The sequence below is a fragment of the Pseudophryne corroboree genome, chromosome 5 (genome assembly GCF_028390025.1).
Source record: "Pseudophryne corroboree isolate aPseCor3 chromosome 5, aPseCor3.hap2, whole genome shotgun sequence".
In the NCBI taxonomy this organism is placed as follows: domain Eukaryota; kingdom Metazoa; phylum Chordata; class Amphibia; order Anura; family Myobatrachidae; genus Pseudophryne; species Pseudophryne corroboree.
Genome location: NC_086448.1, coordinates 573,680,158 through 573,704,145, shown reverse-complemented (window position 1 = coordinate 573,704,145; position 23,988 = coordinate 573,680,158). Strand labels below are relative to the sequence as shown.

At 46.9% G+C, this 23,988-nt stretch overlaps 1 protein-coding gene across 1 annotated transcript in view; it reads left to right on the top strand.

The window, feature by feature from the left end:
* The window catches only part of GALR1 (galanin receptor 1), a 386,889-nt gene that overhangs the window by 280,567 nt on the left and 82,334 nt on the right, over positions 1–23,988 (top strand). The gene's annotated exons all lie outside the window — the stretch shown is intronic.

Below are 23,988 nucleotides of genomic sequence, written 5' to 3'. Positions count from 1 at the left end.
GCTGTTTAGCATGACTGCAGAAAAAATGTAAGAAAACACATCTGTCATACCCCTTTCACACCGCAAACGCAGGTCCGACCCAGAATTTTTAATCGGGTCGGACACGGGTCAGACCCTTTCACACTAAACTTTCAACCCAGGTTATTGCAGGGTTTGCTCCTTTTAACTCAACCTGGGTCAGCAATTAAAACATCATGGATGTCATTTTAAATGGACATTTTTTGGCTCAGAAGGATGAGGGGTCAGAAGGGGACAAAAGGAGAGGGTGGGGACAGCTCACAGAATTGCAGGAATCATAGCTGACAGAGCTATGTTTTTATACACAATTGCATCTTTTAACCCATTCAGTGGCGAGTTCTCAATTTAAAAACACACTCTGGGGGGGGTGTTTTTAAATTGGCGTGGGAGTGGTGGGAAAGGTATAGGTTGAGCGAGTGACAGGGCGAGATTATCGCCTGGCAATCGCCTGCGGACATTTCCTGCGGGGATTGTCAACCCCAGCACTGATTAGTTGATGCATTGCGACGCCCGGGAATCAGCATAAGCTATTATACAGCTAAGGCCACCCCCCGGCCAACAGGAGTCCTGGGGGCGGGCTTAACTCCATAATGGAGTAGGCTGATTCCTGGGCTTCGTGCATGCTGCACTGATGTCACCAGTGAATCAGAAGTATGCCTGGAAATCTTCCGGGGTTCCCAGTGCTGTCAGTGCTGCCTACCCCGGTAGATTTCAAGGCATACCACCCAAGGGTTAACATATCTTCCAACTGTCCCGATTTTAGTGGGACAGTCCCATTTTTTGGGGACTGTTCCGCTGTCCCACCCGCGGACCACAGTGTCCCGCGGTTAGGGGGGGGCAGTTGAGAGGCTTAGCAGAGCAGCGGTGAATAGACGCTGTGCACATGTGCACAACGTCTATTCACAGGTGACAGAGGGAGAGGTGGCATTCCAGCAGCTCAGAGAGCGATGGGCATGCCACCTCAGTGATAGTAAAAGGGGACGTGACTCACGATCGCGGCTCTGCCCCCTTTCACATATGCCACACCCCATTTCCAGGCACATGCACATTTAGCACACGCCAAGGTCCCTCTTTGTACTTTTAATAAGTTGGGAGGTATACAGTAAGCTGCCTAGCAATCTCTGCCTCACCTCTAATTCTTAATGCTCTCTGTTCTCTCCTGTGTAGCAGGGCTCAGGCTGCTGACATCATCATGGCACACACAGAACAGCCAATCAGTACTTTTGCATGAATGCAGGGTTGAATAACCCGGGTTGGACACTTTATACCCCTATCACATCTCCAATGCTGGATCCCACCCGGGAATTAGAAACAGGTCCTTTCCGGGTGGGATCCGGCATTGGAGACTCTCGTACCTCTTTCTGATGGCTTCTAGACCCGGCATATTGCCGGGTCGGTTGACATAGCGGCGGAGGTTGGGGACGGCAGTGGGGGTGGAGCTGGAGGCGGCGCTGGGAGATGAGCTCATCTCTGTGCCGCCTCTCCCTATCTTGAAAACAGGTCCTGGATTGCCTCGACCTGGAAATCCATTTAACCAAGCCACTAACCCGGTATTCAACCCAGGAATAACACTGCTTATAAATAACTCGAGTTGAATTTCCGGGTCAGGCGACCCGGGAAATCCAACATGGCGCTTTCACACAGCACACTGACCCGTGTCAATACGGGTTATTTGTGCGGTGTGAAAGGGGTATTAGAGTGCACATTCACCCGGATCCAACTCGTGTTTAACACTGCTTTTATACCGGGTTGAAATGCAGGGTTTAAAATAGAAAAATAGACATCACATGTGTCCCAAGGCGCTAAATAACAAAATATGTAAATATCACAAACAATATTATGTTCAATATTATGTTCCTTTCGTATTCAAGGGAAGAGATGATACAGTCCTTGGTAGAGATTTGATAGTAGATAATTCTTCAAAGTTTTCCAATGGTCCAAGGAACCCTTTTAGACTGTTTTGCGCCAAATAGGTGAACCCTCCACTTTTCATTTCTTTGAAATGCAGGGTTACTCGACCCAGGATATTCAAAAGTGGCGCTTTTAGACTGCACCTCGTTCCGAGATATATTTGTGGTGTGAAAGGGGTATAAGTAACAGAGGAAAACTGCAGCCAGGGCAGGTTTACTGCTAGGCAACGTGGTCGCCTGCCTAGGGCTTGCTGGGTCCCCAGAGGCCAGTGGCCAAACCCCCCAAATCCAGCTCTGGTGCACAGAAGCAGGCACCCCCAGGACGGGAGGAAGGAAGACACCATTGTCATCTTTCTATACTCCTCACTGAGAAGCATTTGCCTCCAGATGCCAGCAGGGGGAACTGAGAACTGAGAGAATGACTGGCTTCCTTAATGTAGTCCTGATTCCTGGGCAGTTCTAACACTACTGCAGGCAGGGCCAGCTCCAGGCCTACTAGTACCCTGAGTGAGAACATGTAAAAGCGCCCCCCCCCCCCCAACCCCTATGCGCACGCCGAATGCGCGCGCTCCAGGAAAAGTGGTCGTAGCCTCCGGAAAAGGGGGCGTGGCCTCATAACTTCATATTATTAGATTATAAATAACTATATTTTCACACACCCTCTACGCACACAATTAGCAGCCTTAAACATAACAGCCACAGTAGTGTTCCTTACAAACAATGTCTCCAGTATAGTGTCAGATACACATAATGTCTCCAGTATAGTGCCAGATACACATAATGTGCAATGCCAGATAGACATGATATGCCCCCCAGCAGAGCCAGCTACACATGACATGCCCCCCAGCAGTGCCAGCTACACACAATATGCCCCCCAGCAGTTCCAGCTACACATGACAGTGTTCACTTTTTAGGGCAGGGTGCTGATCACAGGGAGGGCACATTTTTAAGTTAGGAGGGCAAAATGATGTACATACTGTAATGCTTGGTGCTCATCTACCTACATGGTATAACATGGACAGTGCGCAACGAAGACGCGCAGCAAAAATTTAGGGGTGTTGCTTCGTGGGGAAGGTGCGTGGCGACATAATAGTGGCAATTCGCATTACACCACACAGTAGTGCACGCTGCACCAGGTAGAACCTCCTAGACACTTTGCGCCAGGCAGAGCACGTTAGACACTTTGCGCCAGGCAGAGCACATTAGACACTTTGCGCCAAGCAGAGCACGTTAGACACTTTGCGCCAGGCAGAACAGTGAGCATGTTAGACACATTGCCTAGCCACAGACGCCTAGCGGGAACACTACATGATATGCTCCCCAGCCGTGCCAGCTACACATGACATGCCACCCAGCAGTGCCAGCAACACATGACATGCCCCCCCAGCAGTGCCAGATACATAAATGGCCACACAGTGCCAGATATGTCCCCACAGTGCCAGATACATAAATGCCCCTACAGTGCCAGATACAGAAATGCCCCCACAGTGCCAGATAAATGCCCCACAGTGCCAGATAAATGCCCCCACAGTGCCAGATACATAAATGCCTCCACAGTGCCAGATACATAAATACCCCCACAGTGCCAGATACATAAATACCCCCACAGTGCCAGATATGTCCCCACAGTTCCAGATACATAAATGCCCCCACAGTGCCAGATACAAAAATGCCCCCACAGTGCCAGATATGCCCCCACAGTGCCATATATATAAATGTCCCCACAGTTCCAGATATGCCCCCACAGTGCCAGATACAGAAATGCCCCCACAGTGCCAGAAATGCCCCCACAGTTCCAGATACATAAATGCCCCCACAGTGCCAGATAAATGCCACCACAGTGCCAGATAAATGCCCCCACAGTGCCAGGTAAATGCCCCAACAGTGCCAGATAGACGCCCCCACAGCGCAGATATGACCCCACACAGTGCCATCCATAAATGCCCCCCTCCCCAAATACCTGCAGCGCTGGAAGGGGGAGGAGTACTGCTGTCCGGGTGCGGGCGGGTGCAGGTCTGGGTGCTGCAGGTCCGGGTGCTGCAGGTCCGGGTGCGGGCAGGCGGGTGCAGGTCCGGGTGTGGGCGGGCGGATGCAGGTCCGGGTTCAGCCAGGCGGCCTCCAAAGCGCTTGTGTGCGCTGTGCGCGCTGCGCGGCGCTGGCGTCTGACGTTAGACACCGGCGCCGCTCAGCGCGCATAGCGCACACAAGAGTTCAAAGACAATGCTGCACAGGGCCGGCTCCAGGTTCGAATATGGCGGCGCCAGCGCGCGGCGCCCATTAAGGGTGGCGCCCTGCGCGGCCGCTCTATTCGAACATGCCTGGAGCCGGCCTTGACTGCAGGCATTGATGGGGCCTATATATATTGTGTGCCCCTGCCTCTGAAGCTGCAAATTAAGTTTTCCTGCTCTGCCACAGTGAACTGTGACAGGAAGACAGGTGAGAGGGAGTCAGTCAGGTGTGGATGCAAAGCAGCTGTTGTACGCATATCGATTGATGTTTTCGCACTGCGCATGCGTATGAGCTACAGCGCACATGTGCAGTGAGTGATTAGCGAGTGCTGTCGCAGCAAGATTTTAGTCACAAAGGGAGTATATTAGCGGCCGCAATCACAGTTGCTACTTGAGAGCCCTCTGCATCCCGGAAGAGCAGCTCAGCTTGCGCATCTTCAGAGGCTGTGCATGGCGACCCAGTGTGCAAAAATGTTACAGATGTTTCTGCAATCATGCAGTGTCATATTCAAAGGATGCGATCAATTGCGATTGCATCGCCGAAATTGGCAATTAGTGGTTGTCCCCTGCATACGCAGCCTGGCTGTGTATGCAGACTCACCACCAACATGCTTCCTGTCACAGAAAATGCAGGAGAAGTGATCGAGACAATCTGAAAATGGCCATGACATGTCTGCGTTTCCTGGACCACTCCCCGCCCAATGCTGAGTCACCACCCCCGAAAGCTAGTGCCTGCACTCTTTCTGGGATGCAATCGCATTGTGAATGCCTGCGCATGCGTATTGCGGACTCCTCACATGCGCAAAGTGTCAGTTTGGAATTTTATCAGTTTAACAACTGATAGTGAATAAGACCCATTGTTCATTATCTGCATGCCAGTGGGCGGGCATAACACAGACTGTAGCCAAGAGTGCTCACAGCTCTTTAGAGATCTTCTACTAATATACTTTAATAAATACTTCCACTAAAGAGGCTATTTTTAGTTGTTTCCGTAGTACTCTGTGGTATGATACACACATTCTTCTCCAGGGTACTCCAATTTCTTGTTTAAGAGATGAAAGCTGTTTGGCTTGATTCCAGGCTCTCTCCATCTAATGTATTTTTTTATGTATTGAATTTGTCATTATTTTGCTTTTAATATCTCTTTGCTGTTGTTATGGAGTTCGATGTATTTCTTTGTACGTTATCTAGTTCACACATGAATGCATCTATTGTATTTTTTATTTTTTTGATGCTCCAATAAAGTAAATATTGTTACAAAAAATTACCCCTTAAGTGCTGGTTATTTGAATTGGAACACATGAGTTCTCCCCATTATCTACTGTACATAGTAAATCATTAGTTATAATTAAAACAGCCTTTACAATTAGATATATTTCTTTTCTTTTTTTAATATTACATTAATTACATACTGGCACATGGTGAAAAGTAACCTAATGCCCAAGACTCCCAAAGACTCAGGTAAAAATAATGATATTATTATTATTATTATTATTATTATTATTATTATTATTTATATATGTATTTCAAAACAAGTGTTTGGATATAACTGTGGTGTGATTCAAACAGACAGTTAAAGTAAATGAAAATATTCTCTTTGTTTAGTGGTAATTGTAATTTTATTCCATGTACTGTATATGATAGGAAAAAAATGAAATGTGTCACTGTAATCCTGCTTGTGGTGTGAGGCTCTAGAACCTACTGCACCAATGTCTCCGCTTATTCAATTTTACATATTTTTTACAATATTAATGAAATTATATAAAATAAGATATTGTCAATTGTCACTTCTACAAATTACATTCTTCCTCATACACTATGCTAAACTGGGCCCTGGAGTGCTTTAGGAACAAACAACAACAATCAAAAATGTTATGTTGTCTCTAACATTGCTCATCCGCGCTGTTATGCATTTACTAGAATTACAGTACTGCCACTAAGCACGGTGCCTCAAAAAGACTGGAGGGCAGTAGACTTTAGAAGAAATCCTTGCCATGTGTAAAGGTGCATACACACGGTGAGATATTGACTATGGGGGTAATTGAGATCTGATTGCTGGGTAGCGATTTTTGCAGCCCTGCGATCAGATATTTGCCGCCTACAGGGGGAGTGGGTTTTCGCTGTGCAGGTGAGCGTTCACATGTGTAGCAGAGCTGTACAAACTGATTTTGTGCAGTCTCTGTGCAGCCCAGGACTTACTCAGCCGCTGCGATCACATCAGGCTGACAGGGCTGGAGCTGATATCAGACATCCTCCATGGAAAGGCTTGATCCCGCCTGCATTTTCAAGCCTTTATTTGTTAGAATTTTGATGATTGTGTCTTACAGCTTAAAATAACCCTAAATCCAAAATCTCAGAAAATTACAATATTACATAAAATCAATAAAAAAAAGGATTTTAAATACAGAAATGTCAGCCCTTTGAAAGGTATAATCTAGAGCTGTGCGGCGGACACTTTTCGGGTTTTGTGTTTTGGTTTTGGATCTGGATTCTTGCTCGTGTTTTGGATCTGGATTGGTTTTGCCAAAACCACCCTTTCGGGTTTTGGTTTTGGATCTGGATGATTAAAAAAAAAAACAACAACATAAAAACATCTAAAATCACAGAATTTGGGGGTAATGTTGATCCTACGGTATTATTAGCCTCAATCTCATTCATTTCCACTCATTTCCAGCCTATTCTGAACATCTCACACCTCCCAATATTGTTTTTAGGTCAAAAGGTTGCACCGAGGTTGACTAAGCTAAGTGACACAACTGGGCGGCACAAACACCTGGCCCATCCAGGAGTGGCACTGCAGTGGCAGACAGGATGGCAATTTTAAAGAATAGGCCCCAAAGAGCACACAGTGTAAAGAAAAAAAAGAGGTGCAAGATGAAATTGTCCTTGGTCCCTTCCAACAGGATATGCACACTTTATCAAACCAATCATTTTAGCGACAGAATCTGCCACACAACTGTGGCTGAAATGATTGGTTTGTATGGGCCCCCTCAAAAAAAGAAGCAATTAATCTCTCCTTGCACAAACTGGCTCTACAGAGGCAAGATGTCGTCCTCATCCTCATCCTCTGATTCCTCACTCCTTTCACTGTGTACATCCTCCTCCTCCTCACAGAGTATTAATTCGTCCCCACTGGAATCCACCATCACAGGTCCCTGTGTACTTTCTGGAGGCAATTGCTGGTAAAGGTCTTTCTGGAGGAATTTATAATTCATTTTCTCCACATGTTGTAGAAGTAAACTCCTACGCCGATCGCTGACAAGGTTACCGACTGCACTAAACACTCTTTTAGAGTACACACTGGAGGGCAAGGGCCTTTAAATTGCCTCTTTTTCCTGCCAGTATACATATGGACTGTCTGACAAGCCTACTTGCATGCTGTCACCCATATAATCCTCCACTATTCTTTCAATGATGACAGCATCATATGCAGTGACAGTAGACATATCAGTAATTGTTGGTAGCTCCTTTGTCACGATCCGGGTAACTGGACGCCATTACTTACCATCCAAATGTCTCCTGAGGCTGGCTCAGCGTTCCAGGGATGGATCTCAGTGGTGTAGCTCCTCCTTCAATTTCTCCAGCTGCTTCTACAAAAGCCTAGTGAGGGGAATTACCTGACTCAAGCTGTCAATCTCAAAACTGACTTTACATGTGGCAAGTTTGAAGGGTTGGAGAACCTTGCACAACACAGAAATCATTCTCCACTGTGCTTGAGTCAGGTGCATTCCCCCTCCTTTGCCTATATCGTAGGTGGATGTATAGGCTTCAATGGTCTTTTGCTGCTCCTCCATCCTCTGAAGCATATAGTGTTGAATTCAACCTCATTACCACCTCTTGCTTCAGGTGATGGCAGGGCAGGTTCAGGAGTGTTTGCTGGTGCTCCAGTCTTCGGCACGAAGTGGCTGAATGTCGAAAGTGGCCCGAAAAATCCTGCATGACCTGGTCATTTTTAAAAAATTTCTACACCACCAAATTAATTGTATGTGCAAAACATGGGACGTGCTGGATTTTGCTCAGATGTAATGCACGCACAATATTGGTGGCGTTGTCCGAGATCACAAATCCCCAGGAGAGTATAATTGGGGTAAGCCATTGTGCGATGATGTACCTCAGTTTCCGCAAGAGGTTGTCAGCTGTGTGCCACTTACGGAAACTGGTGATACACAGCGTAGCCTGCTTAGGAACGAGTTGGCATTTGTGAGATGCTGCTACTGGTGCCGCTGCTGTTGTTGCTGCAGGAGGCAATATATCTACCCAGTGGGCTGTCACAGTCATGTAGTCCTTAGTTTGCCCTGCTCCACTTGTCCACATGTCCATGGTTAAGTGGACAGTCAGGAGCGGTTCTTGGTACATGCAAGCAGTGCCTGTGCCCGGGGCACTGCGGCCTGGGGGCACGGCCGCAGTCACCCTGCAGGCACCGCCGCCTACCCGCACCCCGCTCCCCGGCTGCAGCAGACGCCGTGAGCTGTGTAGGCGTCCCCTGCAGCCAGGTCCAGTGACAGACACTAGAGGTCAGTATTGACCTCTAGTGTCTGTGCGGCGCTGCTATGGGAGAGACGTCATGACGTCTCTCCCATAGAGAGGAGCCGCGGCGGCCAGATGGAACGCAGCAGCAGAGGTCGGGAAGCAGGAGCAGGACAGTGGTAAGTATTGTTTTTTTATTTTTGTGTGTGTTTGACAGGGGCACAACTACTGGGGGCACAGCAACAGGGGGCACAGCAGCAGAGGGTACAACTATTGAGGGCACAGTAAAAGGGGGCACAGCAGCAGAGGGCACAACAGGGGACACAGCAGCAGAGGGCACATCTATTGGGGGCACAGTGACAGGGGGCACAACTACTGTGGCAAATCTACTGGGGGCACAGCAACAGAGGGCACAACTACTGAGGCAAAGCAACAGAGGGCACAACTACTGGGGGCAAAGCAACAGGGGGCACAGCGACGGGGCATAGCTACAGTGGTCATAGCTACAGGGGGCACAGCTACAGGGGGCACAGCTACAGGGGGCAAATCTACTGGGGGCAAATCAACTGGAGGGCACAACTACTTGGGGCAAATCTGGGGGCATAACTAGCCACGCCCCTCCCCTTTGTAGCCACACTCCTACTTTTTGACGTGCACCTCCGGCGCGCACTAATTGTTTTGCCGCAGGGGAGGGGGGCGCCAATGGAAACTTTCGCACTGGGCGCCACAAGGTGTAGAACCGGCCCTGTGGACAGTGGGTACAACTGCATTTTTCAGGACACTGAGAACACTTTTCTTAATGTCCCTGTACAGTCCGGGAATCGCTTGCCTACTGAAGTGGAATCTAGACAGGATTTGGTACCAGGGACACAGTACATACATCAACTGTCTAAATCCCACTGCACTAATGGTGGATACCGAACACACGTCTAACATCAGCACAGTTGTCATGGCCTCATTAATCTCCTTTGCAACAGGGTGACTGCTGTCAAATTTAATATTCCTTGCGAAGGACTGTTGGACAGTCAATTGCTTAGCTCAAGTAGTACAAATGGTCTTCCAATTTCCCCTCTGTGATGACGATCAACTCCCAGCATCAACAACAGCAGTGGCAGCAGTAGGTGTACCACTCAAGGATCCTCCAGAGGAATCCCGGTTAGGAGAGGACTCGTCAGTCATGTCAGTGATATGGCCTGCAGGACTACTTACGTTCCTGACTGAGGAGGAAATTGACATTCAGGGAGTTGGTGGTGTGGTTTTCAGGAGCTTGGGTACAAGAGGAAGAAGGGATTTAGGTGTCAGTTGACTGCTTACACTCTTACCCGAAGTTTATGACACTGACTTTTGATGAATGCGATGCAGGTGACGTATAAGGGAGGATGTTTCTTGGTGGTTAACTTCCTTACCCCTACTTATTACGGACTGACAAAGTCAACACACTGCTTGACATCTGTTGTCTGGATTTCTGTAGAGATAATTCCACATTGAATAGGTGGCTTTTTTGGTATTTTGCCCAGGCATCACAATGGGCTTTCTCATCCCATATCACCATCAGAATCCTCATTGTCATCTTTCTCCTCAGCGCCAGCTACACCAATATCCTCCTCATCCTGGTGTATGTCTACAGTGACATCCTCAATCTCAATATCAGCAACTGGACTGGCGGTGCTCTTCCCAGCACTTGCAGGGGGCATGCAAATGGTGATAGGAGCCTCCTCTTTCCATACAGCCTTGGGAAGGTCAGACCTACACATCGCAACCGTGGACACACTTGGACTCTCCTTGGGGATTTGTGATATCTCTGAACACACAGTTGTTTTTTCCAATGCTTTAGCAAGCTTAATTTTTTTAATTTTTCAAGATGGAGGAGGGCTTCCATCCTCATGAGAAGCTGAGCCACCAGTCATGAACATAGGCCAAGGCCTTAGCCTTTCCTTGCCACTTTGTGTCGTGAATGGCATATTACCGAATTTACGTTTCTTGTCAGATATTTTTTTTTTTATGATTAATAATTTTTTGCTTCTTGGAGTTTACTTGCCCTCTATTACATTGGGCATCTGCCTTAGCAGACGACGTTTATGGAATTGCATCGTCGGTGTCATGACTGGTGGCAACAGCATACAGAGCCAGTGTAATATTATTTTAACAGCAGCACCCCTATATTTTTACAGCATACAGGACCAGTGTGGTTTTATTTGAACAACTGCACCCCTAAACGTTTACAGCATACAGTACCAGTGTACTGTTATTTAAACAACAGAAGCACCCCTGAATTTTGACAGCATACAGGGCCAGTGTAATGTTATTTTAAATGCAGCACCCCTATATTTTTACAGCATACTGTACCAGTGTGCTTTTATTTGAACAACTGCACCCCTGATTTTTTACAGCATACAGGTCCAGTGTAATATTATTTTAACAGCAGCACCCCTTTATTTTTACAGCATACAGGACAAGTGTGCTTTTATTTGAACAACAGAAGCATTCCTGAATTTTTACAGCATACAAGACTGGGCCAGCACCCAAGTGCATATCTACCCCTTGATTAGGATGGCACTTGCCAGGGGAGCTGATCCAGGAAGGGGTGCTGGCCGGTGGCGCCACCCGTGGCCAGGGGGTAGAATCACATACTAGACTACTGAGACAGTTCCCTACTTGGATACCCCCTTCCTACCTCCTGAATGACAGCTCTTGGCCCGGCAAATAGCTGCTCCTCCCACTCTATCTCTCAGCTGTCCTGAATGTTTGCAGCAACAGCCAATCAGCCGCAACCTCACTTTTGATGACTGATGGAGGTACAAACCAATCAGCAGCTTGCACTGCTGACAGAAGCTCGGTTAGTGGTGCCAGCTGCTGATTGGTTTGCGCTGCCATCTGTCATCACCAGGGCCCCCCAGTATAGCCATAAGTATAATGAGCACTACAGAAGCCATTATTACCCAATGCGTTCAGTCCCAGCCCCCCAGCATGTAGTACCAGTGTGGGACAGCCAGTGCACATACCGCAGCTTGGAGAAGTGCTTTCCTCCCATGGCCCCGGGATACAGTGTGGGAGCGGGGCAGAGGTCTCTGGGCTGTAAATGTGACAGGTGAGGTGAGAGCCTCCCACCCTCCTCCAGCAGGTGCTGGCCCATATTCCAGGCTCTGCGCATGGTGGATATGGGGAGTAAACTGCAGCCATGGACAAGAGGATTAGACCCAGCTGCCCAGTGCTGGCTCCGTGCGCTCCACACATGTGTGTCCCCTACTCTGCTCAGTGAGCCTGCATCTGCAGCGCAACATATTCCAGGCTGCCCTTGATATGACATCATAGGGCTGCACCTGATATGGGGTCTGCACTGCAGAGCTTCACATCATAGGGAGAGGACTGCCTGTGATATTGGGAGAAGGCTACCACTGATATGGGGTCTGCGGAGCATCCGATCATAGGGGAACTCCACCTAATATGGGGTCTGCAGAGCATATGCATATCTTTAAGGGGTACATCTGTGTGGTGAAATGTAAATAAGGGGCACTACTCTGTGTTGTATATTTGAATTGGAACTGAGTCCATGCCCCTTCATTTTCTGCCATTGGGAGGGGGGGCGCCAGTCCCTTACTTTTCCAGGGGTGAACAAACCCCTAGATACACCTCTGCCAGCACCCCTGTATTTTCACAGCATACAGGACCAGTGTGCTGTTATTTGAACAACTGCACCCCTAAATTTTTACAGCATACAGGAGGACAGTGCCCCCGCACCCTGTACAACACAGTGACAGCCAGGACAGCAACACTCATGTACAGCTGCAGCACCCCTAAAAACACATGAAACACCAGTGACAGCCAGGACAGCTAGGACAGCACCTCTAACAGCCCAGGTACACCACAGTGAATAGAGCAGCACCCCTTCAGAGCACTCACTGACCCCACCCAATGCCACCACCCACAGAGAGACAGAGGTCTGTCTCCCTCATTCGCTAAGTCCAGAGTGAAAATGGTAATATGCGCGGCTGTTTATATGGAATCCAAAACCTTCGAGAGTTCGACAGTGGGATGATGATGTTTTGCCTCGTTCTGGTTTCTGAGTCTGGCGACTCGGATCCGGCCTCAGAACGGGATGTTTAAGGGGGGTTTGGTACTCTGAGAACCAAACCTGCTCATCTCTAGTATAATCATGCATATGTACTCAGTACTTGGTTTGGGTCCCTTTTGCATGAATTACTGCCTCAGTGCAGTGTGTCATGAATTCTACCAGTCTGGGGCACTGCGGAGGTGTTATGGAAGACCAGGATGCTTCAGTAGCAGCCTTAGGCTCTACTGTATTGTTTGGTCTCATGTCTCTCATCTTTCTCTTGGCAATGCCCCATAGATTCTCTATGGGGTTTAGGTCAGGCAAGTTTGCCAGCCAATCCAGCACAGTAATCCCACAGTCATCGAAACAGGTTTTGGTATTTGTGGCAGTGTGGGCAGGTGCCAAGTCCTGCTGGAAAATGAAGTCAGCATCTCCATAAAGCTTGTCTGCTGAAGGATGCATGAAGTGCTCTAAAATGTCCTGGTAGATGGCTGCCTTGACTCTGGACTTAATAAAGCACAGTGGACCAACACGAGCAGATGACATGGATCCACAAATCAACACAGACTGTGCAAACTTCACACTGGACGTCAAGCATCTTGGATTTTGTGCCTCTCCGTTCTTCCTCCATACTCTGGGACCTTGGTTTCCAAATGAAATGCTAAATTTGCTCTCGTCACAAAAGAGGACCTTGGACCACTGAGCAACAGACCTGTTCTTTAGCCCAGGTAAGACGCTTCTGACGTTGGGCCTGATTCTGAGTTGATCGCAGCAGCAAATTTGTTAGCAGTTGGGCAAAACCATGTGCACTGCAGGTGGGGCAGATATAACATGTGCAGAGAGAGTTAGATTTGGGTGGGGTGTATTCAAACTGAAATCTAAATTGCAGTGTAAAAATAAAGCAGCCAGTATTTACCCTGCACAGAAACGAAATAACCCACCCAAATCTAACTCTCGCTGCAAGTGTTATATCTGCCCCCCTGCAGTGTACATGGTTTTGCTCAATTGCTAACAAACTTGCTGCTGCAATCAACTCAGAATTACCCCCGTTGTTTGTTATTCAGGAGCGGCTTGACAAGAGGAATACGACATTTGAAGCCCATGTCCACGATCTGTCTGTGTGTGGTAGCTCTTGATGCACTAACTCCAGCCTCAGTCCACTCCTTGTGAAGCTCCCCCCACACTTTTGAATTGCCTTTTCCTGACAATCCTCTCCAGGCTGCAGTCATCCCCGCTGCTTGTGCACCTTTTTCTTTCACACTTCTCCATTCCACTTAACTTTATATTAATGTGCTTTGATACAGCACTTTGAGAACATCCAGCTTCTTTTGAAATGTCCTTTTGAGGCTTTCCCTCCATGTGGAGGGTGTCAATGATGGTTTTCTGCACAACTGTCAGGTCAGTAGTCTTCCCTATGATTATGAACTGTATTGAACCAGATAGAGAGACCATTTAAAGGCTCCGGAACCCTTTGCTGGTGGTTTGGATTAATTAGCTGATTTAGGTGTTACACTTTGAGCCTACAATATTGCACCTTTTCACAATATTCTAATTTTCTAAGATTTTGGATTTGGGGTTTTCTTAAACTGTAAGCCACAATCATCAAAATTATAACAAAGGCTTTAAATATCTCACTTTGTAATGTAATGAGTCTATATAATATACTAGTTTCACTTTTTAAGTTGAATTACTGAAATAAATGAACTTTTGCATGATATTCTAATTTTCTGAGTTTCACCTGTATAGTCAAAATCATAAGGTTAATATATCGCACTGTGTGTATGCACATTTATATTAGAGATGAGCGCCGGAAATTTTTCGGGTTTTGTGTTTTGGTTTTGGGTTCGGTTCCGCGGCCGTGTTTTGGGTTCGACCGCGTTTTGGCAAAACCTCACCGAATTTTTTTTGTCGGATTCGGGTGTGTTTTGGATTCGGGTGTTTTTTTAAAAAAACCCTAAAAACAGCTTAAATCATAGAATTTGGGGGTAATTTTGATCCCAAAGTATTATTAACCTCAAAAAACATAATTTACACTCATTTTCAGCCTATTCTGAACACATCACACCTCACAATATTATTTTTAGTCCTAAAATTTGCACCGAGGTCGCTGTGTGAGTAAGATAAGCGACCCTAGTGGCCGACACAAACACCGGGCCCATCTAGGAGTGGCACTGCAGTGTCACGCAGGATGGCCCTTCCAAAAAACCCTCCCCAAACAGCACATGACGCAAAGAAAAAAAGAGGCGCAATGAGGTAGCTGACTGTGTGAGTAAGATTAGCGACCCTAGTGGCCGACACAAACACCGGGCACATCTAGGAGTGGCACTGCAGTGTCACGCAGGATGTCCCTTCCAAAAAACCCTCCCCAAACAGCACATGACGCAAAGAAAAAAAGAGGCGCAATGAGGTAGCTGTGTGAGTAAGATTAGCGACCCTAGTGGCCGACACAAACAACGGGCCCATCTAGGAGTGGCACTGCAGTGTCACGCAGGATGTCCCTTCCAAAAAACCCTCCCCAATCAGCACATGATGCAAAGAAAAAGAAAAGAAAAAAGAGGTGCAAGATGGAATTATCCTTGGGCCCTCCCACCCACCCTTATGTTGTATAAACAAAACAGGACATGCACACTTTAACCAACCCATCATTTCAGTGACAGGGTCTGCCACACGACTGTGACTGATATGACGGGTTGGTTTGGACCCCCCCCAAAAAAGAAGCAATTAATCTCTCCTTGCACAAACTGGCTCTACAGAGGCAAGATGTCCACCTCATCTTCACCCTCCGATATATCACCGTGTACATCCCCCTCCTCACAGATTATCAATTCGTCCCCACTGGAATCCACCATCTCAGCTCCCTGTGTACTTTGTGGAGGCAATTGCTGCTGGTCAATGTCTCCGCGGAGGAATTGATTATAATTCATTTTAATGAACATCATCTTCTCCACATTTTCTGGATGTAACCTCGTACGCCGATTGCTGACAAGGTGAGCGGCGGCACTAAACACTCTTTCGGAGTACACACTTGTGGGAGGGCAACTTAGGTAGAATAAAGCCAGTTTGTGCAAGGGCCTCCAAATTGCCTCTTTTTCCTGCCAGTATAAGTACGGACTGTGTGACGTGCCTACTTGGATGCGGTCACTCATATAATCCTCCACCATTCTATCAATGTTGAGAGAATCATATGCAGTGACAGTAGACGACATGTCCGTAATCGTTGTCAGGTCCTTCAGTCCGGACCAGATGTCAGCATCAGCAGTCGCTCCAGACTGCCCTGCATCACCGCCAGCGGGTGGGCTCGGAATTCTGAGCCTTTTCCTCGCACCCCCAGTTGCGGGAGAATGTGAAGGAGGAGATGTTGACAGGTCGCGTTCCGCTTGACTTGACAATTTTGTCACCAGCAAGTCTTTCAACCCCAGCAGACCTGTGTCTGCCGGAAAGAGAGATCCAAGGTAGGCTTTAAATCTAGGATCGAGCACGGTGGCCAAAATGTAGTGCTCTGATTTCAACAGATTGACCACCCGTGAATCCTTGTTAAGCGAATTAAGGGCTGCATCCACAAGTCCCACATGCCTAGCGGAATCGCTCCGTGTTAGCTCCTTCTTCAATGCCTCCAGCTTCTTCTGCAAAAGCCTGATGAGGGGAATGACCTGACTCAGGCTGGCAGTGTCTGAACTGACTTCACGTGTGGCAAGTTCAAAGGGCATCAGAACCTTGCACAACGTTGAAATCATTCTCCACTGCACTTGAGACAGGTGCATTCCATCTCCTATATCGTGCTCAATTGTATAGGCTTGAATGGCCTTTTGCTGCTCCTCCAACCTCTGAAGCATATAGAGGGTTGAATTCCACCTCGTTACCACTTCTTGCTTCAGATGATGGCAGGGCAGGTTCAGTAGTTTTTGGTGGTGCTCCAGTCTTCTGTACGTGGTGCCTGTACGCCGAAAGTGTCCCGCAATTTTTCTGGCCACCGACAGCATCTCTTGCACGCCCCTGTCGTTTTTTAAAAAATTCTGCACCACCAAATTCAAGGTATGTGCAAAACATGGGACGTGCTGGAATTTGCCCATATTTAATGCACACACAATATTGCTGGCGTTGTCCGATGCCACAAATCCACAGGAGAGTCCAATTGGGGTAAGCCATTCCGCGATGATCTTCCTCAGTTGCCGTAAGAGGTTTTCAGCTGTGTGCGTATTCTGGAAAGCGGTGATACAAAGCGTAGCCTGCCTAGGAAAGAGTTGGCGTTTGCGAGATGCTGCTACTGGTGCCGCCGCTGCTGTTCTTGCGGCGGGAGTCCATACATCTACCCAGTGGGCTGTCACAGTCATATAGTCCTGACCCTGCCCTGCTCCACTTGTCCACATGTCCGTGGTTAAGTGGACATTGGGTACAACTGCATTTTTTAGGAGACTGGTGAGTCTTTTTCTGACGTCCGTGTACATTCTCGGTATCGCCTGCCTAGAGAAGTGGAACCTAGATGGTATTTGGTAACGGGGGCACACTGCCTCAATAAATTGTCTAGTTCCCTGTGAACTAACGGCGGATACCGGACGCACGTCTAACACCAACATAGTTGTCAAGGACTCAGTTATCCGCTTTGCAGTAGGATGACTGCTGTGATATTTCATCTTCCTCGCAAAGGACTGTTGAACAGTCAATTGCTTACTGGAAGTAGTACAAGTGGGCTTACGACTTCCCCTCTGGGATGACCATCGACTCCCAGCGGCAACAACAGCAGCGCCAGCAGCAGTAGGCGTTACACGCAAGGATGCATCGGAGGAATCCCAGGCAGGAGAGGACTCGTCAGACTTGCCAGTGACATGGCCTGCAGGACTATTGGCATTCCTGGGGAAGGAGGAAATTGACACTGAGGGAGTTGGTGGGGTGGTTTGCGTGAGCTTGGTTACAAGAGGAAGGGATTTACTGGTCAGTGGACTGCTTCCGCTGTCACCCAAAGTTTTTGAACTTGTCACTGACTTATTATGAATGCGCTGCAGGTGACGTATAAGGGAGGATGTTCCGAGGTGGTTAACGTCCTTACCCCTACTTATTACAGCTTGACAAAGGGAACACACGGCTTGACACCTGTTGTCCGCATTTCTGGTGAAATACCTCCACACCGAAGAGCTGATTTTTTTGGTATTTTCACCTGGCATGTCAACGGCCATATTCCTCCCACGGACAACAGGTGTCTCCCCGGGTGCCTGACTTAAACAAACCACCTCACCATCAGAATCCTCCTGGTCAATTTCCTCCCCAGCGCCAGCAACACCCATATCCTCCTCATCCTGGTGTACTTCAACACTGACATCTTCAATCTGACTATCAGGAACTGGACTGCGGGTGCTCCTTCCAGCACTTGCAGGGGGCATGCAAATAGTGGAAGGCGCATGCTCTTCACGTCCAGTGTTGGGAAGGTCAGGCATCGCAAACGACACAATTGGACTCTCCTTGTGGATTTGGGATTTCAAAGAACGCACAGTTCTTTGCGGTGCTTTTGCCAGCTTGAGTCTTTTCAGTTTTCTAGCGAGAGGCTGAGTGCTTCCATCCTCATGTGAAGCTGAACCACTAGCCATGAACATAGGCCAGGGCCTCAGCCGTTCCTTGCCACTCCGTGTGGTAAATGGCATATTGGCAAGTTTACGCTTCTCCTCCGACAATTTTATTTTAGGTTTTGGAGTCCTTTTTTTTCTGATATTTGGTGTTTTGGATTTGACATGCTCTGTACTATGACATTGGGCATCGGCCTTGGCAGACGACGTTGCTGGCATTTCATCGTCTCGGCCATGACTAGTGGCAGCAGCTTCAGCACGAGGTGGAAGTGGATCTTGATCTTTCCCTAATTTTGGAACCTCAACTTTTTTGTTCTCCATATTTTATAGGCAGAACTAAAAGGCACCTCAGGTAAACAATGGAGATGGATGGATTGGATACTAGTATACAATTATGGACGGACTGCCACGGTTAGGTGGTATAAAAAAACCACGGTTAGGTGGTATATATTATAATAATAATACAATTATGGATGGACGGACTGCCTGCCGACTGCCGACACAGAGGTAGCCACAGCCGTGAACTACCGCACTGTACACTGGTTGATAAAGAGATAGTAGTATACTCGTAACAACTAGTATGACACTATGACGACGGTATAAAGAATGAAAAAAAAACCACGGTTAGGTGGTATATATTATAATAATAATACAATTATGGATGGACGGACTGCCTGCCGACTGCCGACACAGAGGTAGCCACAGCCGTGAACTACCGCACTGTACACTGGTTGATAAAGAGATAGTAGTATACTCGTAACAACTAGTATGACACTATGACGACGGTATAAAGAATGAAAAAAAAACCACGGTTAGGTGGTATATATTATAATAATAATACAATTATGGATGGACGGACTGCCTGCCGACTGCCGACACAGAGGTAGCCACAGCCGTGAACTACCGCACTGTACACTGGTTGATAAAGAGATAGTAGTATACTCGTAACAACTAGTATGACACTATGACGACGGTATAAAGAATGAAAAAAAAACCACAGTTAGGTGGTATATATTATAATAATAATACAATTATGGATGGACGGACTGCCTGCCGACTGCCGACACAGAGGTAGCCACAGCCGTGAACTACCGCACTGTACACTGGTTGATAAAGAGATAGTAGTATACTCGTAACAACTAGTATGACACTATGACGGTATAAAGAATGAAAAAAAAACCACGGTTAGGTGGTATATATTATAATAATAATACAATTATGGATGGACGGACTGCCTGCCGACTGCCGACACAGAGGTAGCCACAGCCGTGAACTACCGCACTGTACACTGGTTGATAAAGAGATAGTAGTATACTCGTAACAATTAGGATGACACTATGACGGTATAAAGAATGAAAAAAAAACCACGGTTAGGTGGTAGGTATATAATAATAAATAATACAATTCTGGTCGGACGGACTGCCTGCCGTGTGCCGACACAGAGGTAGCCACAGCCGTGAACTACCGCACTGTACACTGGTTGATAAAGAGATAGTAGTATACTCGTAACAATTAGGATGACACTATGACGGTATAAAGAATGAAAAAAAAACCACGGTTAGGTGGTAGGTATATAATAGTAAATAATACAATTCTGGTCGGACGGACTGCCTGCCGTGTGCCGACACAGAGGTAGCCACAGCCGTGAACTACCGCACTGTACACTGGTTGATAAAGAGATAGTAGTATACTCGTAACAATTAGGATGACACTATGACGGTATAAAGAATGAAAAAAAAACCACGGTTAGGTGGTAGGTATATAATAATAAATAATACAATTCTGGTCGGACGGACTGCCTGCCGTGTGCCGACACAGAGGTAGCCACAGCCGTGAACTACCGCACTGTACACTGGTTGATAAAGAGATAGTAGTATACTCGTAACAATTAGGATGACACTATGACGGTATAAAGAATGAAAAAAAAACCACGGTTAGGTGGTAGGTATATAATAATAAATAATACAATTCTGGTCGGACGGACTGCCTGCCGTGTGCCGACACAGAGGTAGCCACAGCCGTGAACTACCGCACTGTACACTGGTTGATAAAGAGATAGTAGTATACTCGTAACAATTAGGATGACACTATGACGGTATAAAGAATGAAAAAAAAACCACGGTTAGGTGGTAGGTATATAATAATAAATAATACAATTCTGGTCGGACGGACTGCCTGCCGTGTGCCGACACAGAGGTAGCCACAGCCGTGAACTACCGCACTGTACTGTGTCTGCTGCTAATATAGACTGGTTGATATTTAAAGAGATATTAGTAGTATACAACAATACTATACTGGTGGTCAGGCACTGGTCACCACTCCTGCAGCAAAAGTGTGCACTGTTAATTAATATAATTGTACTCCTGGCTCCTGCTAACAACCTGCAGTGCTCCCCAGTCTCCCCCACAATTAATTATAAGCTTTTAATTTATACATTGATGACTGTGCAGCACACTGGGCTGAGCTGAGTGCACACAGACTGAGTCACACTGTGTGACTGACTGTGCTGTGTATCGTTTTTTTTTTCAGGCAGAGAACGGATATAGCAGAGAGAAGTGAACGGATATATTATATTAAATAAAAGTTAACTAGCAACTGCACTGGTCACTGACTGTGGTAAACTAACTCTGTCTGCGACTCTGCACAATCTCTCTCTATCTAATCTATCTATCTCTATTCTAATGGAGAGGACGCCAGACACGTCCTCTCCCTATCAATCTCAATGCACGAGTGAAAATGGCGGCGACGCGCGGCTCCTTATATAGAATCCGAGTCTCGCGATAGAATCCGAGCCTCGCGAGAATCCGACAGCGTCATGATGACGTTCGGGCGCGCTCGGGTTAACCGAGCAAGGCGGGAAGATCCGAGTCGCTCGGACCCGTGGAAAAAAAAGTGAAGTTCGTGCGGGTTCGGATTCAAAGAAACCGAACCCGCTCATCTCTAATTTATATGGCAAATTAAAGTAGAACTACAGTACCCCTGTGAAAGAGTTCACTGTGACTTGAGCTCATTAATCCAAAATGTACTTTAAGTCCTAGTAATACTGGACACTACCATTTGCAGTAATTAAATAAAAATAAGAAAGAATGAAATAAGCACATTTTTTTTTTATTCAAATGTTATTCTCAAAGAGATACTGTAAATCCAGAAGTGATATTCTATCAGCTGGTTTGAAAAGATCTGGAAATGTTTGATTTGTTTCATATTTATAATACATTTATAAATTTGTGAATTTCTAGACCAAATTGAAACATGATACTGGGATACCCCATTAGTGTAACCACCTGTATTGATTTATATGGCGCATTACTGTGCACATGGTGGAGATGTACTAAGCCTTGGAGAGACATAAAGTAGCAGCCAATCAGCTCCTAACTGCCAGGTTACAGGCTGTGTTTGAAAAAGGACAGTTACAGTAGCTGGTTGGTACTTTATCTCTCTCCATATTATATCTCGGCAAGGTTTAGTGCATCTGCCCTAAAAAAAACTGTTGGGACAACTAAAGTTCATAGATGTACACAGGCATTCCTCACACAGGGGAGATTGAGCGGCGGGGTCAGGGACGGCTCCTGGCCTACTAGCACCCTCAGCGAGAAAATGTCAAAGCCCCCCCCCCTCCCTTCGGCACGCGCGTTCCTGGAAAAGGGGGCATGGCCTCGCAATTTCATATTATCAAACTATAAATAAATATATTTTCACACCCACTCTACGCACACAGGGGGTTATCCGAGTTGATCGCTAGCTGCCGTTGTTCGCAGTGCAGCGATCAGGCTAAAAAATGGCATTTCTGCGCATGCGTATGCACCGCAATGCGCATGCGCGACGTACTGATACAGAGACCTTTGTGGTTTTGCACAGGTTCTAGCGAAGCTTTAAGTCGCACGGCACAACGCAAGAAGATTGACAGGAAGGGGGCATTTCTTGATGTCAACTGACCGTTTTCAGGGAGTGTTTGGAAAAATGCAGGCGTGCCGGGGAAAACGCAGACGTGGCTGGGCAAACGCTGGACGGGTGTGTGACGTCAAAAGCCAACCCTCCATTAGAATCAACGCACACGAAGAGTAAGTCTAGGGCTGGTCTTGTTTTGCACAAAACGTTTTTGCAGGCGCTCTGCTGCACAGGCGTTCGCACTTCTGCAAAGCGAAAATACACTCCCCGGTGGGCGGTGACAATGCGTTTGCACGGCTGCTAAAAACTGCTAGCTAGCGATCAACTCGGAATGACCCCCACAATTAGCAGCCTTACACATAACAGCAGCCACAGTAGTGTTCCTTACACATAATGTCTCAAGTATAGTGCCAGATATACATATTGTCTACAGTAGTGCAGTGCCAGATAGACATGACATGCCCCCCAGCAGTGCCAGATAGACATGATATGGCCTCCCAGCAGTGCCAGCTACACATGATATGCCCCCCAGCAGTGCCAGCTACACATGATATGTCCCCCAGCAGTGCCAGCTACACATGATATGCCCCCAGCAGTACCAGATAGACATGATATGCCCCCCAGCAGTTGTACATGCACAAGAAGGGAAGTATGACTCTTGTTTGGGCGCACTCTTAATATGATATCTAAGTGTTGATAGATAGGTGATAAGCCTAACAATCCAGAAAATAGTCTTTATTCCTGCTCTTTAGGAAACATAGAGACTCAGCATGACCTATAGGACATATGTCTGAAAAAATGAAATGTTCAGATCTTAGTTATGCCTGGATAACCGCATATTGGAAGGTAGCTACACCTTGTCAAAGTCAGAAAAATATCACGATGCACACTGCCATATTTGCACCTCATATGTGTCCCTGCTGCGCATGCGTGCGCTCTCCCGTGCGTGCGCATACTCGCTGTTGCGGGCACCCGCAGGCGCACGGTATGCGCATTTACGGTAGAGATTGTATGCGTCTAGCGGGCGACTCTTTCGTTACATATTTCCACTATATAATGTATTTTGTAGATCATGGTCCCTTTGATAGATTCTGAAAGTTTGGTTAATGTAGCATGTTCATGGACAGAGAAATCCCTCTTTGTTTGATACGAAGGGTCAGACAGGAGTAATACTGTGGTGTTTAGTATCCATCGGAAGAGTATTTAATTAGCAATATTCCGGTGTTGGTTTGAAGCGGATTAATCGCTCGTGCGAATAGTTATGGACATAAGAAGTTTATGTCCATTTACTATTATTTGCACTTACTTATCCATGCGGCGGGAAACCCAGTTCCCCACCCACCTGAGCAGTTGGAAATCGTCACAGCCCACCTGTATGAATCAACCTATGACCTTTTGTTATAATGCGAGGAGGAATTCCTGTGTCCAATGAACAATGAGATTGTAGGGACCATTGAATTGTATTGTGTGTGGGGCATAAATAGACAAGCCGATCACATCCAGCTCACTCTTCAACGGTTCTCATTGCTGAAAATCGGGAGCTGGATGTCCAGAGGCGCATGCGATCGTTCCCCTTGTGCGTAAATTTTCTCCGCAATCATATTGTCTTTCTTGTTGTTATGGGCCATATCTCTCTCTCTCTCTCTCTTCTCCTCTTTCTCTCGTATTCTCTTAAACGTAATAGTATTGTATTGTATTTCCTGTGTAGTTATCTGGTTAGGTAGTCTATGTTATATTGTAGTGTATGACTTGTATTGTATTAATTCTTTTGCAAGTATAACATTCATAATATATATATTAGGCGTTGGACCCTAAGCACGGTATCTGTGTATTTCTTATAGTGTTAAGTATTCTCAGAGCGTCGGTGATGC